The 17,835-nt window shown below is 35.2% G+C and overlaps 1 protein-coding gene across 6 annotated transcripts in view; it reads left to right on the forward strand.

Moving 5' to 3' along the window:
• Positions 1-17,835, forward strand: part of FBXW11 (F-box and WD repeat domain containing 11) — a 122,693-nt gene that overhangs the window by 60,624 nt on the left and 44,234 nt on the right. The gene's annotated exons all lie outside the window — the stretch shown is intronic.

Consider the following 17,835-nt stretch of genomic DNA (forward strand, 5'->3'; position numbering starts at 1 on the left):
CTTCCCTGTGGTGCGCGGGCTCCTCACTGCCGTGGCCTCTGTTGTTGCAGAGCGCGTGCCCTAGGCGCGTGGGCCTCAGCAGTTGCAGCACATGGGCTCAATAGTTGTGGCTCACGGGCTCTAAAGCACAGGCTCAGTAGTTGTGGCTCACGGGCTTAGTTGCTCCGCGGCATGTGGGATCTTCCTGGAGCAGGGAGTGAACCCGTGTCCCCTGAATTGGCAGGCGGACTCCCAACCACTTCGCCACCTAGGAAGCCCTGTGGGTTTTTTATAGACGTTCTTTCTTTATCAAGTTGAAGCACTTCCTGCACTTGCCTTTCCTTTTACACTCTTTTTCGTTAAAAAGTGGCACCTGGAAGACTATTTCTTTGCATCTCAAATCCTCTTTTAAGTCCCTTATTTGTAATCATCTCTGATCTATCAGAACTCTTTCTCAGTATTTTCACACTTAATGTGATTTTATGTCTATCTTCAGCCTGCTGCTTGTTTCATTCTTTTTTTTTTTTTCCTTTTGCACAATTATCTTGGACTACTCTTGCTTTTCATGAAGGCTTCTGGCAGAAACATATGGGTGTCCTAGGAGCTAAGTATTTATTTTTCTACTTGTGTTCTATTCCTTCTACTTATGCTGAGGGCTTGATTTTTGTGGAGCTTTGTTTGTTCTTTTTATTTTTTTTTATCCTGTGATTTTGCCAGCGTCACATATTAGTTCTGCTTGTTTTATACACTCCCTAGGATTTTCTTTCTAGACAGTCATGCCATCTGGATCCTTTCTGATATTTTTATTTCTTTTTTTTTTTTTTTTTTGCCTTATTGCACTGGCTGTAACTAGTGAGATTTGTATTGAATAGAAGTGTGACAGTGAATATTCTATTTTGTTCTTGAGTTCAGTGGAAAGTGTTTTATATTTGACCGTGAAGTATGACATTAGCTATAGGTTTTTAAAATACATGCCCTTTATCACATTGAGAAAGTTACCTGAGAGTGAGTTTTGAATTTTGTTATATGCCCTAAATGCATCTATTGAAATCATCATATAACTTTTCTTATTCTCTTAATATAGTGTATTACATTGATTTTTTTGAATGTTCAGCCAAATCTTTAATTCTGGGAAAGCCCCAACTGATCATGATGTATTATCCTTTTTATATAATTTTGTATTTGATTTGCTAGTATTTTTTTGAGGATATTTTTATCTTTTTACCTGAAGGTAATTGGTCAATACTTTTCTCTTTTGATAATGTCTTTTCTCAGGGTTTAGCATTAGGATTAGCCTAATAAAATGAATTGCTCTCTTGATATCTAAAAAGAGTTTGGGAATGATTACTGTTATTTCTTCCTTAAATGTTTGACAGTATTTATCAGTGAAGCCATTTGGGCCTTGAATTTGCTTTATGGGAAAGTTTTTGTTTCTGTGTAGCACTTAAATTTTTTAAAAAGTTAACTTTTTAAGTTTATATATAATAAAATTCACCAATTTTAAGTTTTTGGTCCATTTAGTTTTGACAGATGAATGTAGTATAATATCTACAACAATCATAAACTGGTCTTTTTTTTTTTCCTTGTGATATTGTTGATAGATTTTTCTACTGCAGACCTCAAAATTTAGTTAGAGATGTTCCTTTTTCATCTGCTTTTTGGAAGAGTTTGTATAGAATTGATGCTATTTCTTTCTTAAATACTAAATAAAATTCACCACTGAAACCAGTTTCTTTAATAGCTATAGGGCTATTGAGGTTATCTATTTCTTCTTGTGTGTGTATTCTTGTATCTTTTAAGGAATCTGTCCCTCTCATCTGAGTTGTGAAATATAGGAGTATAAATTTGTAATATTCCCTTATTTTCCTTTAATGTTTGTAGGACTTGCACTTTCATGTTTCCACTTTTATTTCTGAGATTGGAAATTTGTTTCTTCTCAGTCTGGCTAGAAGTGTATCAGTTTTAATTGATTGTTTAAAAAACGTGGCTTTTGGTTTTATTAATTTTTTCCTTATTTTTCTATTTTCTGTTGTACTAATTTTGGATCTCATCTTTATTATTTACTTCCTGCTGCTTTTTGGGGGTTTAATTCACTAATTTTCTAGTTTTTATGGTGGAAGCTTAGATTATTGCTTTGAAGACCGTTTTCTTTCTTTTCTAATACATGCATTTAATGCTGTGCATTTCTCTCTAAGCACCACTTTAGTCATATCCCACGATGTTTATAGTATGTTGAGTTTTTGTTTTCATTTATTTAGTTCACAGTATTTTCTAATTTTCCTTGTGATTTCTTTTTTGACCCCTGTGTTGTTTAGTGATGAATTATTTAATTTCCAAACAGTTAGGGATTTTCTATTTCATAAATTTTGGATTCTTTGTCATCCCAGAATATATTTTGCATGATTTCAATCCTTTTAAATTTATTGAAACCTGTCTTATGGCCTAGAATAGCATTTATCTTGTTGAATGTTTGGTCTGTACTTGGAAAGAATGTGTTCCCCTGTTGGGTAGAGTGTTCTATAAATGTCAGGTTAAGTTGGCTGATAGTGTTATTCAGGTCCTCCATATCTTTATTCTTTTCTGTCTACTTGTTCTATGCATAACTAAGAGAAGAGTGTTGAAGTGTCCAAATATAAATTTGGATTTGTCTTTTTCTTCTTTGAGTATGTTACTGTTTTCTCCCCCACGTGTATTTTAAAGCTGTTGGCCAGGGCATATATCTTTAGGATTATTATATCATTGTGGTAAATTGATCCCTTTAACATTATGAAAATATCTCACTTTATCCCTGGTTACATTCTTTGTTCTAAAATCTACTTTGTCCAATAATAACATAGCCACTCTAGATGTCCTTTGATTAGTCGTTGTATGTTATTTATCATTTTTTGTCCTTTTAGATTTAACCAGTGTGCCCTTGTGTTTAAAGTGGGCTTCTTACAGCTAGAATATAGTTATCCAGTTTTACAATCTCTGTCTTTTAATTGTGGTATTTTGGCCACTTACATTTAGCTGATTATTAAGATGTTTGGTTTTAAATCTACCCTCTTGTTGTTTTCTGTTTGTTCCACCTGTTCCTTATTCCCTTTTTGCTCTTTTTTTCTGCCTCCTTTTGGATTAATTTAGTTTTTGAATGATTCCATTTTTATGTTTACCATTGGCTTATTAGTTAAACCTCTTCTGCTTAATTTTTTTTCTGATGGCTATTATGGTTTACCATTCATCTCTTCATCTTGTCACAGCCTGTGTTGAAATGATAAGATACTGCTTCATGTATGTGGAAGAAAGACCTTACATCTATATATTGAGTTGGCCAAAAAGTTCTTTTGGGTTTTTCCATAAGATGTTACAGAAAAAACTGAACAAACTTTTTGGCCAACCCAGTACTTCCCCTTTCTTCCTCCCCTCCTTGGTGCTATTGTTGTCTTACATTTTATTTCTACAAAGGCTGTAAACTCCATGATATAATGTTATTATTTTTGCTTTAACTACTGAGTCATATGTACGTGTATAAATACGTTAACTTTAGAAACTGTTTGTTTATTTATCTATTTATTTATTTTTAGTATTGTAGGTCGGTTATACTTAAAACAAACTTATAGAAAACATGATCAGATTTGTGGCTACCAAAGGCAGGGGGTACGGAGAGGGAGAATTAGATTAAGATGGTCAAAAGGTACACACTTCCAGTTGTAAGATAAATAAGTACTAGAAATGAAGTTGCAACATGATTAATATAATTAACGCTGCTGTATGTTATATATTCAAGTTGTTAAGAAAGTAGATCCTAAGAATTCTCATCATAAGGAAAAAACTTTTTTTTCCTTTTGTTTTGTGTGTAAATGAGATGATGGGTTTTTCACTAAACTTGTGGTAATCATTTGATGATGTATGTAAGTCAAATCATTATGCTGTACACCTTAAACTTATACATTGCTGTATGTCAGTTATATGTCAATAAAACAGAAAGAAAATATTGGTAAAGTCATTTTCAGTCAACAATTAAAAAGATTTAAAAAAAATTGTGGTAAAATACACATAGCATAGTTTTACCATTTTAACTGTTTCTAAGTGTACAGTTCAGTAATGTTATACATTGTTGTGCAACCAATTTCGAGAACTTTTTCCTGTTTGTTAAATAACCACTACTCATTTCCCCTGGCAGAGCAGGAACAACCATTCTGCTTTCTGTTTCTATGAATTTGACTGCTCTAGACACCTCACCTAAGTGGAATCATATAGTATTTGTCTTTTTATAACTGACTTATTTCACTTAGCATGATGTCCTCAAGATTCATCCATGTTATAGCATGTATAAGAATTTCTTTTTAAGGCTAAATAATATTCCATTGCATGTTTATACCATATTTTGTTTAGCATTCCATCCTTCGGTGGACATTTGGGTTGTTTCCACCTTTTGACTATTGTGAATAATGCCGCTATGTGAACATAAGTGTGTCAATATTTCTTTGAGATCCTTCTTCTCATTCTTTTGGATATAGGCCTAGAAGTGGTTTGCTGAATCATGTGATATTTCTATTTTTTATTTTTTGAGGAAACATCATTCAGTTTTCCATAGTAGCTACACCATTTTACATTCCCATCAGCAGTGTAGAAGGGTTCCAGTTTCTCCACATCCTTGTCAACACCTGCTATTTTCTGCTATTTTGATAGTAGTCGTGATAGGTATGAGGTGATATCTCATAGTGGTTTTGATTTGCATTTCCCTAATCATTAGTGATGTTGAGTATATTTTCATAAGCTTTTTGGCCATTAGTATATCTTCTTGGAGAAGTGTCTGTTCAAGTCCTTTGCCCATTTTGAATCAGTTTGTTTGTTTTTGCTGTTGAGTTGTAGTTGTTCTTTATGTATTCTGGATCTTAATTCCTTATCAGATATTTGATTTGCAAATATTTTTTCCCATTTTGTAGTTTGCCTTTTCACTCTATTGATTGTATTCTTCGATGCACAGTTTTAAATTTTGATATAGTCTGATTTATATATTTTTACTTTTGTTGCCTGTGCTTTTGGTATCCTATCCAAGCAATCATTGCCAAATCCAATGTCATGAAGCTTTTCCTTTATCTTTTCTTCTAAGAGGTTTGTAGTTTTACTTCTTACATTTGGATCTTTGACCCATTTTGAGTTAACTTTTTACATATGTTATCAGATAAGGCTCCAACTTTATTCTTTGACATGTGTATATCCAATTTTTCCAGTAGTGTTTGTTGATAAGACTATTCTTTCCCCACAGAATGATCTTGGTACCTTTGTCAAAAATCATTTGACTTTGTATGTGAGGATTTATTTCTGGGCTCTCTATTCCAATTGGTTTTTCTGTCTGTCTGTCTGTCTTTATGCCAGTACCATGCTGTTTCAGTTACTATAGCTTTGTAATAAGTTTTGAAATCAGAAAATGTGAGACCACCAGTGTTGTTTTTCAAGATTATTTTGGCCTTGAGATTCTGTATGAATTTTAAATGGGCTTTACTGTATCTGCAAAAAATTCTGTTGGAATTTTGATAGGGATTTCATTGAATCTGTAGATTGTTTTGGGTAGTATTGACATCTTAATAATATTGTCTTGCAATTAATGGCTAGAAGATGCTTTTCCACTTATTTGTGGTTTGTTTAATCTCATCAGCAGCATTTTGAACTTCTCAGGTAGTCAGTCATATTTTAAAGAAATTAAAAAGGGAAAAATTTTTATAAACACTGTCATTTTTACCATTTTTCTCTTCATTTATCTCTGCATTCCTTCATTAGATTCAAGTTTTCTTCTGGTTTTGTTTTTATTCTGTCTGAAAATCTTTAATGTTTCTTCTGGTAGAGGTCTGGGAACTAGATGAATGCAGAGTCCTGGAAGCCAAGTGATTGAAATATATCAAAAAGGAGGAAATCTCAGTCTTATTGATAGGTCCAGAAATGTGAATAGTGAGAATTGACCATTAGATTTAATAACTTGTAATACGAAGTCTATTCTGATGAAAAGAAATGATTAAACAAAGGAAATGAAATTTTGTTCTGACATCTGTTTATTAAATGCACATTCTCATGGATCTAACAATTCTAGGAATTCGATCAAAAGAGGCAATTATTCAAAGTGGGCATAAAGGTTAATTGCAGTGTCGTATGTGACAAAAAGTTTAAATGTTCATTACTTACCTGTATTGAGTAAGTAAATTATGGGATGAAGTTGGCATTAAAAATGAAAATGAATGTCTACAGTGACATAGAGAGGTGTTCATGACACATGTGAAAAGCAGTTCTACTGGAGAGCACGCTTCAGACAGTTTTCTTTTCTATATCTGTAGTTTTCAGCCTGTGCACCAAAATGCAGATGGTTGTTTCTGGATGACAGCACTTTGGTTGAATTTTCATTTTGAAACTTAATTTGGATATTTTCTTTTGTGAAATGCCTGTATAAGTGTTTCACCTATTTTTTAAAATTTGTTGTTTGGGTGTATATGTTTGCTTTCCTTATTGGTTTGAAGTGAGGGGTTTTGTTTGTTTGTTTGTTTGTTTAATGTTCTGGATGCATTGCTAATCTTCTCTCACTTTGTGGGTTGCCTTTTTTCTTTTAAATTTAATTCATTAAAAAATTTGAGATATTTTACATATCATAAAATTCATCCATTTCAAGTATGCAGTTCAGTGTTGTAGCATCACCATAAATCAGTTTTAGAACATTTTAATCTTTTCAGTCTTTTAATGATGCTTTCAGTGAACAAAAATTCCTCATTATAATCTAGTTTATCAGCTTTTTCTTTCTGGTTGGCAGTTGCTTTGTTCTGTTTAAGAAAACTTTACCTATTTCAAGGTCATGAAGATGTTCTATGGTTTCTTCCAAAAGCTTGCCTTTTACATTTAGATCTGCAATCTATCTAGAATAGATTTTTTTTCTCCTTGGTAAGAGAGTAAGGCTCGAAATATAAGAATATCCACTTGATACGGTCTTTTATTGAAAAGAGGATTTTTTTCCTCCGCTGCACTGAAGTGTTTCCTTAGTGTTTAGTCAAGTGAACTCATATGTGTGGATCTGAGTTTGGATGTTATTTTGTTCTGTTGATCAATTTGTAACCTTTATTCCTATATAACACTCTCTTTGTTACAGTAGTTATATAATAGATCTTAATATTTCATAGTGTAAATTCTTTCACTTAGTACTTCCAGATTGCCTTCACTCTATAGATTTCCATATGAATGTAAAAACCAGTTTATTTTTTGCGGGGGGGGCGGGGGTGTAAAGCCTGCTGGAAGTTTGACTGATATGGTGTTAGATTCATCATCTCCTACTGTATGCTCAGTAAGTGGCAGCTGCTGTTATTATACGTATTCACTATAATTCATTGCTTTACAGTTTCTTGGGTAGAGTTTATGTTTGAAATCTTTGCTGAGTCTGCCAAGGTGCCCTTGAACACAGTAACATGAGAAATGATTGTGGTGTGGTATGGTACTTCTCTCACTTTGCCTGACATCATTGATAGTTGCTTTCATGTTTCTTTTAAAATGATTTATAGTAGAAGCAAAAGAGTAAAAATGTTTTTCTGGTTTATTATCTGCCCCCCCTCCCCCCCCAAGCAATGTTGTGTTGTAGGTACTTTGCACATGTTATTTCTGTTCCTGCAACATAGGCAGTATCATCCCATCCTATAAAAGGGGAAACCGAATCTGAGAGAGAAGTCAAGTGACTTACCGGAAGTCACAGTTTGTAGTGGGCAGAGCCTGGGATTTGCACTGGGGACTCCTGGCTCTAAAGGCCTGCTCTTTGCACTTCAGCAGACTGACCCCCTCCGCCATTCTTTTTTTTTTTTTTTAAGCTCTTTATTGGAATATAATTGCTTTATACTCTTGTGCCAGTATTTGCTGTACAAAGTGAATCAGCTGTGTATTTATGCCTATATCTCCATATCCCCTCCCACCTGCGACTCCATCCCGCCTTCCTATCCCAGCCCTCTAAGTCATCACCCATCATGGAGTTGATCTTCTTGTGTTATCCCTCCACCATTCTTCACCGCTCAGTGTCTTTTGGCCATTATTCTGTTACTGCTTCTAAAGCACTTTCTTTTTCTGGCTTCCTTTAGTGAATATGAAACATTTTACAAGTTTTCCTTTAAAGTTCTCTTCAAAGTGTTAAGTCCTAGGAAGCATTCAAGTGCACATTCTGCTGCTCCTTGTCTGCTTTCTTAGTGAGACTCCAGCAGACTTGTATCTGTGTTTCTTTGGGACCTTTTTAAACAGTCAAATAATTAATGAGATGTTCTTCTTTTATCTAGGTAAATGAATACTTTGGAGATGATAAGGGCGACTGCCTTTCTGAAAATAGATTTTATTTCTTGCCACTTTCTGTGAGAACCAGAAATGGTGTTGCATGTTTTTCTTCCCCTACAGTTTGAATGCTTGCTCGTTGTAGACAGTTTGGAAAATGTGGGAAAGGAGTAAGCAGAAACAAAATTACCATTTTGGTCATTATAATTAAGATTATAATAACTATAGATAATATTGTCCATAGATATTTATTATACTTCTATACTTACATAGTGTGTCAGGAATTATTCTAAGTGCTAGGATTACAGAATGAATAAAACAGCCAAACACCTCTGTCCTGCAGAGGTTAAATTTGACTAAAGGAGCCCATATTAAGTGCCAGGATTATCTTAAATTTTCTCACTCTGTCAGGGAGGCCCTATTTTCACTTCAGTTTTAGGGATCAGGAAACAGGCATAGAGAGGTCACATGACATGCCAGCAGGCCCTGACTCTGCTGAAAGTTTCAGTGACTAGTTTCTGTTTCTTTAAACTAGAGCATATATATCTGGCGTCTTGGTATAGATCTTTTACTTTCCTAAGTTTCATTTTTAAAAAAATCACTGTTCATTGTTATTAAAAAGAGATGTGTCTTCTTTGAGGAAAATTTAGATGGGCTATGTAAGCCAAAAAAAAATTACAGAGATAGTATTGTTAGCATTTTAACGCACTTTTTTACTAGTTGTTTTTTAAAATAAACAAATAGATTGATAGATAAAATTTGTAACGATGGGGCCATACAGACTTATTTTGACCTGCTTTTTTCACATTTAATATAGTTTAGACCATTTTTCACATTACTATTCTTTTTAGATAATATTGTGCCAATTTTAGACAGATGACTATAGCCCTCACAGTTTTTGACATATCTGCATACCATTTGTCCTTTTGTTCTATTTCACATATTTTTAAAATCTGCTTTCTTTAAAAAATCAGAAAGGGGAACTATGTATCACTGCATGACTGAGAAGCAATGGCGACTTAACTGAGATAGATTACTGTAAAAATAAAGACCATGCAAACGAAACCTATAATGAAATTCTAGCCAGCTACTGTTTGTTACAGTAAACTGAACAGGAGACCAGCTCTTTTTTGTTAAAAATAGACAACTGGAGGTATTAGAGCAATATTAAAATATCTTTTGATATAATTAGGAGAATTGAAAGAAAACTGAAAAGGCAGTAACTTTTGCAGTATGGGATTCATTGTACTCTAATACCTCAACCAGGGGTTTTCAATGTTTTTACAGTAAGAAATAAAATTTACATCTGTACATGAGTGTATGTGCTTATGTGTGTGTGTATATGTATTTACGCGTATGTGTTATGTGTATGTATTTGTATGTGTATCACATGTGTATACTCCCACACATCGGCCCTCCTATATACCGTATTCTGTTACTGAATGAAAGATAACATCAGTTGTTAAGACAGGCCATTATTTTATGTAGCATTCAGAAAAAGTGCCACCATTTTTAATTGTAAGATGCCATTTATTATAAGAAATAGCCTAATTTCAGACATGGTAAAATATGAAAAAAAGTATGTTGTAATTGATGAAATAGGGAATACACTCTGTGTTCTCTTCTATTACAGTTTTTAAAAAAATGCTGGTTATCCTTTAATTTGATGTTGTGAACTACAAAGAGTTTCAACCTGCAGTTTGAAAAACATTAAATTTGAATTTTAAAATATGAATCCTGACTCCTACTATACATAAAAAGCAGTGTAGATGAGTTTTAGATGTAAGTATAAAAAGTAAAATAAAACTTCTAGGCTACTACACGAGAGAGTATCTTTATGACCTTAGGAGAAGAAATAGTTCCTAAGCAGGGCACAAAAAGCACAAATTTTAATAACGGGAACAGTGGATAAGCTACATTTCACTAAAATTAATTACTTCTGTTTATCAGAGGACACTATAAAGAGAATGGAAAGTTAAGCTACAAATTAGGAGAAGATCTTTGTAATAAGTATATTTGAAAAGAGACTCCATTCTAAAATATATAAAATTTCTAGAAATCAGAAAAGACTGTCCAATTAAAAAATGGTCTAAAGCTTTAAACTTCCACTTTACAAAAGAAGATATCCAAGTGGCTAGTAAGTTTATGAAAAGGTGTTCAGCTTCATTAGTCATCGGGAAAATGCAGAGTAAAACAACAGATACTACTATATACCCAACAGAATGTTAAAATTAAACAAACCAACAAACAAACAGAAAACTAAACCAAAAAAACAAAAACAAAAAATCCCATACCTGGTAAGGAGCAATTAGAACTCACATACACTGCTGGTGGGAATGATTACTGGGTATTATTACTTTGGAAAAGTAGTAGGATATACTTTATGACGTAGCTATTCACCCCTAGTATAGACCTACCAGAAGTATATACCCATATACACCAAAAGACATGGCAGAATTATTTTAAATTCCAACAGTAGAAGTGACCTGCATGTTCATCTACAGTAGAATGAGTAAATAATTTTTGAAATACTATACAGCAGTGAAAGAGAATGAACTGCTGCTCTACTTAAGAATCTCAAAATCACGTTAAGCAAAAGAAAGCCAGACTGAAGAGCATATGTGATATGATTCCGTTTATGTAAAATTCAAAAATGGGCAAAATGAATCTGTGATAATATTTAAAAAATAGAGGTTACCTTCAGAGTATTAATGACTGGGTAGTTAATATGAGGGAAGTGTTTAGGGGCCCTGGTAATGTTCTTTATCTTGGTCTGAGTACTGGTTACATTTGAGAATTAAGCTCTTCACTATATTATGCTTCAAAAGAAAAGTTTTTAAAAAGAACTTAAATTTTCTTCTGTTGTATCCTGTTTTTAAATAACATCCTATTGTTGGACATTGCATTGTTTTCTATTTTTCCGTGTTATAAATTGTTATAGCTACAATTTTGCATAGGTCTACAATTCCTTAGGATAAATTGCTGTAAGTAAAATTATGTCCAGTGTTATACAGTAATTTTTGAAGTTATATATTGATAAATTTTCTCTGAAGGTAACAATTAATAATCCTACAAAAGAGCCCAGTTCCTATAAAGTATATAAAAATTAAAGTTGTCAATTTGATAGGTGAAAATTTTCATCTTTTTTTTTGTTATTGTACATGTTCATTTTTGATAGCCATTTAAATTTCTTGTTTTGCAATACTGGTAGTTACTTTCTGTGTATTTGCCTATTAAAGTGTTAGTTTTGTCTCCTGACTTGTAAGAGATCTTTATATAGTAAGTTATTTACCATATGTCAAAATATTTCCCCCAATGTATTTGTCTTTAAAATTTCATTATGAACATACTTGAGCTAAATTTTTTTTTAGTCAGATGGAAATTTTATTTCTGTTCGGTAGCTGCTTTTAGTTATTTTATGGTTTTAGAGTTTTTCACACTTGATTCTTTTTATCCATAGTATATATTGGTATGTGATATGAGGTAGCATTTAACTTTTATTTTTTAAATATTTATTTATTATTTTATTATTTATCTATTTATTTTGGCTGCACTGGGTCTTAGTTGTGGCATGTGGGATCTTTCATTGCGGCATGTGGACTTCTTAATTGTGGCATGTGGACTCTTAGTTTCTCCATGAGGACTTTTAGTTGCATGTGCGTGTGGGATCTAGTTCCCTGGCCAGGGATCAAACCTGGGCCCCTTGCATTGGGAGCATGGAGTCTTACCCATTGGACCACCAGGGAAGTCCCCTAACTTTTATTTTTAATTTTCTTGAATGATCCCTTTCCCCCTAGTTGAAGTTCTAACTTCATCATACACAAATTATAAGAGTAAATGAATCTGTTTCTTGACTTTCTGTTTTGTTTCATTGGTCTGGCTTTGTCAGTGCCACACTAATTATTGTAGCTTTTAAGAAAAATTTTAATATCTAATAACATATTCATCCCTCTCTTTTGAAAAATAATTCGTGGTGAGGAAAGGAAGAAAAACTCTTCTATATTTATCCTTCCAGATACCTTAGTATAATCTTATCATGTAATGTTAATAGCAACCAAATACTTATTAAAAATTTGAGTGGAACTACAGGTTAGGTAAGTTGGAAGGAAACTTACTACATTGAAAATATCATGCAGCAGTGATCTCAGTCAAACTCCCAGTGGATTTAAAATTTACTATTACTTTTTAGGTTTATTATATTGTGGAAAGAAAACAGCTAGTGTGTTTCTACATGTTACTGTTTGTGGGGAGGGTCTGATTAAATTGTGCTTACTGGTGGCCGGAATCATTGTATTAAAAAGTCATGTATGCATAGATGCCTTAATAGCTTTCTTCCTTCTGAGTTGCAAGAGTAATATGAGAGATGGGGGCTACTTTTTGGGACAGGTCTGTCTCTTCTTTTTCCAAATGAATGTTTCTGGCTTTCCATTGATCTCATTTCCCAGCAATGTGTTGGTAAGATGTAGGTTTAAGGGGAAAGAATTGTAGGCTAGATTAGGGGCCAAGCTGGCATTAACAATAACAACTCAAAGGTGTTTGGTTTGCCTGTGCCAGTCATTGTTCCATGTATTTATCTTTGGAATTTATGTAAGTAGTAATTGGCAGACTAAATCTAGACTTTTCTGCTTGGCCTGATCTCAAGCATATAATCTCTTGCTGCTTTCTAACTGTATTTGAGATTTCTTCTGTGGCCTAGGATGCTCTATCAGTTTTTTTTTTTTTTTAATGTTCCATGGAAAATCAAGTGTTATTTGTTGATTGGCTTACTTGATCTGTTGAAGATGAAAAGGTGTTTAAAAAATTTAAAAAGTATTTCTAACTTTTTTGTACTTTGTGGAATTTTATTAAGTAAATAAAAGCACACATTACCCTCTTTATAGATTTTTGCCTTTGAGAGACTTTTAAAGCTCTTTATGTTACTCAGTGGTTTGACTTGAATATTGCTCTCCTTGCAATAATGACTTTTGCTTTCCTTTTAATTTGAATTTTCCTGTTATGTTTTTCTTATTGCTTTTGGCCTTTTTGTGTGATTTTTGTTATGCTTAGCCTTGTGGGCAGGGGAATGCCCGGATTCAATTTCATTTTATTAAAAAAAATGATGCTTACAGCCCATTAAATTGATTTCATAGGCTACAACCAGCAGTTGGAAAACACCTGAGATATATTTTTCTGTATAGAAAGTACACTGGTTTCTGAGTAGAACAGACCTAGATCTGAGCCCTATGTTTCTCATTTACTGTATGACTCTTAACCAGTTACTTACTTTTATGGTCCTCAGTTTCTTCTGTAAAATTGGAATGTCTGCTTTCATGCTTTTACTGAAGATTAAAAGACAGTGTATGAAACAAGCCTAGTACAAAGATTAAACAATGTTATCTAATAGCATTTTGCACCATATATCTGTTATCCTTAATTTCTTAAACCCAAACATTTAAAAACACAAGAGAAAGTAGCAGAATGCCCCCATGTTTTCTAGATCCTTTGTAAGATTTTTATTTTTGTCTTTGCTTCCTCTCAGGAGTGAAGATGCTTTTGATATGAAAATCTTACATTGTATAAGCATTTCTCATCATGAAAGCCAAAATGCAGAATTTGTAGGATTTTTAAACTAGGAAATTGATTCCTCTTATATAACTCTTAAAGTAGGGAATTTTCCACGTGAAGTATATTCTATGTTAGCTGGTGGCACCTACTGGCAAGATGTATCACTGCTTAGAGGCCTGCTGCGCTTTTACACAGACTAACCCCATATAGCAGACTGGGAAAGATGATGGGAAATAGGAGAGGAATATATTGTGTTTACCAAAGTGGGCATTTCCTTTGTCCCCCAAGAAGTATTTGTCTGGTGAAATGGGAAGAGGAAGGAATCAAGCCATGCTGTTGCCCTAGTCCTGCATTTTGCCGGTATGGGCTGAGCTCTTATTAAGAGAGTGTAAAAGAGGGGGTGGCCATATCCAACAGACTTGGGAAAGCTAGGTGAAACTAACCTAGCCAGATCTTTAAGTTATGAGATGTTACAGAGCCTTTAGTATCTTAAGGAAGTGTATCTTAACCTCTGGCAGTGGAGTGGGGGGAACACTCATGCAGTACACCACAGTTGTCAAACTTAGACTGCAGGACCCTTTTTTTTTCTTTTTCTCTGAACCTCTCTTGTGTTACCTGGAGTACTCTTTGGAAATGATCTGTGTAGCTGATCTCCGATCAGTGTAGCTTGAGAGCAGCAATTTCCCTTTGGGGTCTTCTCCTAAAGGCTTTATAAGAGCAGGAACAGGCATTAGATGCTCAGTGTATTTGGTAGTTCTGAAATATCACATATTGCCATGGAGTCTGTCATGATGGTATCAGTGCAGTTTCCTTAGAATGGTGATACTACTTGGACCACGTCATTTTGCCATAGCAGTGATTTTAAAGCAGAGATATACGAGGGTGAGTCAAAAATTATCCTCACTCTGGCTGTAAAATTTATAGAATTTTTAATATAATTGGAGTGCGGATAATTTTGGACTCACCCTCGTACATAAAAATTACCTGAAGAACTTTAAATTAAAGCAAAGCGAAACGTGTAAACCTAGGCTCCATCCACCCTGGCCACCTATTTGGTCAAAGACATGCTTTGCTATTTTGTTACTTTTGGGACACCTTTGAAATCTAATGTAAGCTCTGAATCTTCTTTCCGGAGGAATGTGTGCACACTGACTTTCGTATGTGACTTCATGATATTTATTGCCGTCATCCACACCCCTAAGCCCATGAACCTCTAGTAAAGAACTCCTTATATCAGGTTTCCCGGAATAGGAATTGAATGGCAAGCAGAATTTACCCCAGAATTTAGGTGTCTGTGTACTCCATGAATTACTTGACCACTTGAGCTCAGACTTTATTTGAAGACATCATATTCTGTCACAGGGATCAAACGAAGAAGTCTGAAGGGAAAGAAAAGTGAGGTCTGAGATGGAGGTGATTTTTAGTATGTTTTCCCAAGGAGGCAAGTTTGGGAGCTCACATCCCTAGAGCAGTGGCTCTCAAGTGGAGAGGGCAGTTTTGTTGCCCCGCACTCCCTAACCCCCAGCCCTGACATTTGGCAATCTGGAGACATTTTTGGTTATGCCCTAGGGCAGGGGAGAGGGTTTCTGTTGGTGTCTGTTAAGGAGAAGCCAGGGATGCTGCTTGACATCCTACATTGTATATGACAGCCAACCCCATCCCCCAAACAAGGAATTAATCTGGCCCCAAATGTCACTACTACTAAAGTTGATCTGCCCTAGAGTCTAGCTACTTCTTCCTAGATTGTATCTTCCATTGGTAGTAGGAAGTTCTACTTTTTTTATTTGCATGGGATGCTTCTTGGTAGGTGTAGGAGGAAAGAGATGTTGAGGAGGAGGGTAGGAAGTGATTAAGCCAGATTGGTATTTCAAAGAACTTTCCTTTCCCAGAAGTGTTGGAGACTTAAAGAGGATTTCAACTCTCAGATTGGCTTACCTCATGGTTTCATCTGAGAGTTTGGATGTAGGAAACCACCTTCCTTTTCTCCTGGAAGGAAGGCTCATTGCTTTTTCTTACCTCACCCTTGAACTTGTGACCTTTTGTCCATTAAACCTTTAAGGAGTAAAAGTCAAAGTGATTTAAAAAACAAAAACAAAAACCTGTGGCTCTTGGTTCGATTCTTGCCATCCATTCTTTATCCCCACATGTAGCAGGCTGCTGAAGATAATGAGGGATAGAAAAGGTATATATTGTGTTTACTGAAAGTGGGCATTTTCTTTGTCTCCCAAGAGTATTCATGTAGTGAAATGGGAGGAGTAAGGAATCATGTCATGCTACTACCCTAGTCCAGTGTTTGCAGGTGTGCTGAGCTCTTACTAAGAGATTGTAGAAGAGGGGTGGCCATATCCAACAAATTAGGGAAAGCTGGATTAAACTAATCTAACCTGATTTTTAAATTATGAGTTGTTACAGAGCCTTTAGTATCTTAATGAAGTGTGTGTGTGTGTGTGTGTGTAGGAAAGGAAGGAGAAGAAGGGGGTTGGGGGGAGAGTGTGCACATGAGCATGCATTTCTCAAACTTAATTAAGACCCCAGGACCGTTTTTTCTCTGAACATCTGTGTCACCTGCAATACTCTTTGGAAATGATCCTCTGATCAGTGTAGCTCGAGGGCAGCATTTTCCCTTTGGCATCTTTTCCTGAAGGCTTTACAAGAGAAATTGAAAAAATATGTATTCCAGCCCCCACAGGACTCTATTAAATACAATTTTCCTAAATTGTATGTCTTTATCCACTTTTATCAAGCCTTAAGAAGATAGTTGCTATTTTTATCAGAGGGGTTGTTTCCTTCTCAGCTATGTAAATAAACACCATTTGTCTGTTTTGGAATGACTGAAAGGAAGAATTAAATTTTCTTTCTGGAAAGACAGTTGTTTCTTACGTAGTCTGCAGGAACTTCTGACTTTTTGTTTCCTCCCTGAGTGAGGAAAGTATTGAGGTAGCTTATGTCAGAATAGCTCTGGTGGATTCAGGCTCCTATGTTTTAAAAGTTCTGAGTTCAAAACCCTGTGCATATATACATCCTTCACACATTTCCTGGGCAGCCTGGAGACGAGGGAGTGGGAACTTACTTCCCATCTCTCTTCCATTTGGCATGTTTGCCTCTGTGTTTCCAGCCATTCTTTCTTCTTGCCACTCTCTCAGAACCCAGGACACTGGGACGTTGCAAGGATGCCTTTGTAACTACCAGTCAGACCCAGATGATGTACTGAGTCTCTGTTCCCACTTTGTTCATTCTCCTAAGGAAACCTGCCAACTTTATTAATCCCTAAGTCCTTCAAAATAGCAATGAAAGGAAAATTATATGGAGGGAGGAATACTGCTTTTGTTTCCCTATCCCTTTCCCATTCAGGATCATTTATTACTGCCACCACTCTAGACCTGCTTTGGACACTTGGACACACTTCCTTTCTAGCTCATGGTCAACTTTAACATGTGGAGCCCTGCCCTCCTGCTCCCTTTCCCCATTGCAGATGTTGCTGTTATGAGGCTTATAAGGTTTTATGGAGGAAACCAGTGGGTTTTCCTTATTAGTCAGCCATCTGGAGTCTTTCAAAGTCTGAGGTTAGAAAAGCCTGAGAAGATGGGGGAAAGTAGCATCTTCAAAGCAGGGTGTGGACAGAGTTTTTGAATACCCACTATACACCAGTCACTGTGCTGGTAGTCTCAATCCCCACAACAACTTTGTGTGGTTTGTATGTGTCCATGGGTAGAACAACTTGCTCAGGATCTCTCTCTCTCTCTCTCTGTCTCTCTTTCTCTCTCTCTCACACACACACACACACACACACACTCTGAGTGAGTGAGTGAGTGAGTGATCAAATCTGGATTCCAGCTTCTCTCTTTGGTTTCAAAGCCTTCGGCTTTCCTACTACATCATTCTACATTTCTGATCAGAGCTTGCTATGAGATCTTCAGAGCACTCGTGTCCAGTGATGATTCTTCTGCCACTACCTATATTGGGTATTTTCACATGGAATGTTTGGAAATATTTTATGTGTCCAAACGTTTTGCAACTTGAAGAACATAAAGGGAAAACAAGGAAAAC

Source organism: Hippopotamus amphibius, chromosome 1, assembly GCF_030028045.1.
Source record: "Hippopotamus amphibius kiboko isolate mHipAmp2 chromosome 1, mHipAmp2.hap2, whole genome shotgun sequence".
Classification (NCBI taxonomy): Eukaryota; Metazoa; Chordata; class Mammalia; order Artiodactyla; family Hippopotamidae; genus Hippopotamus; species Hippopotamus amphibius.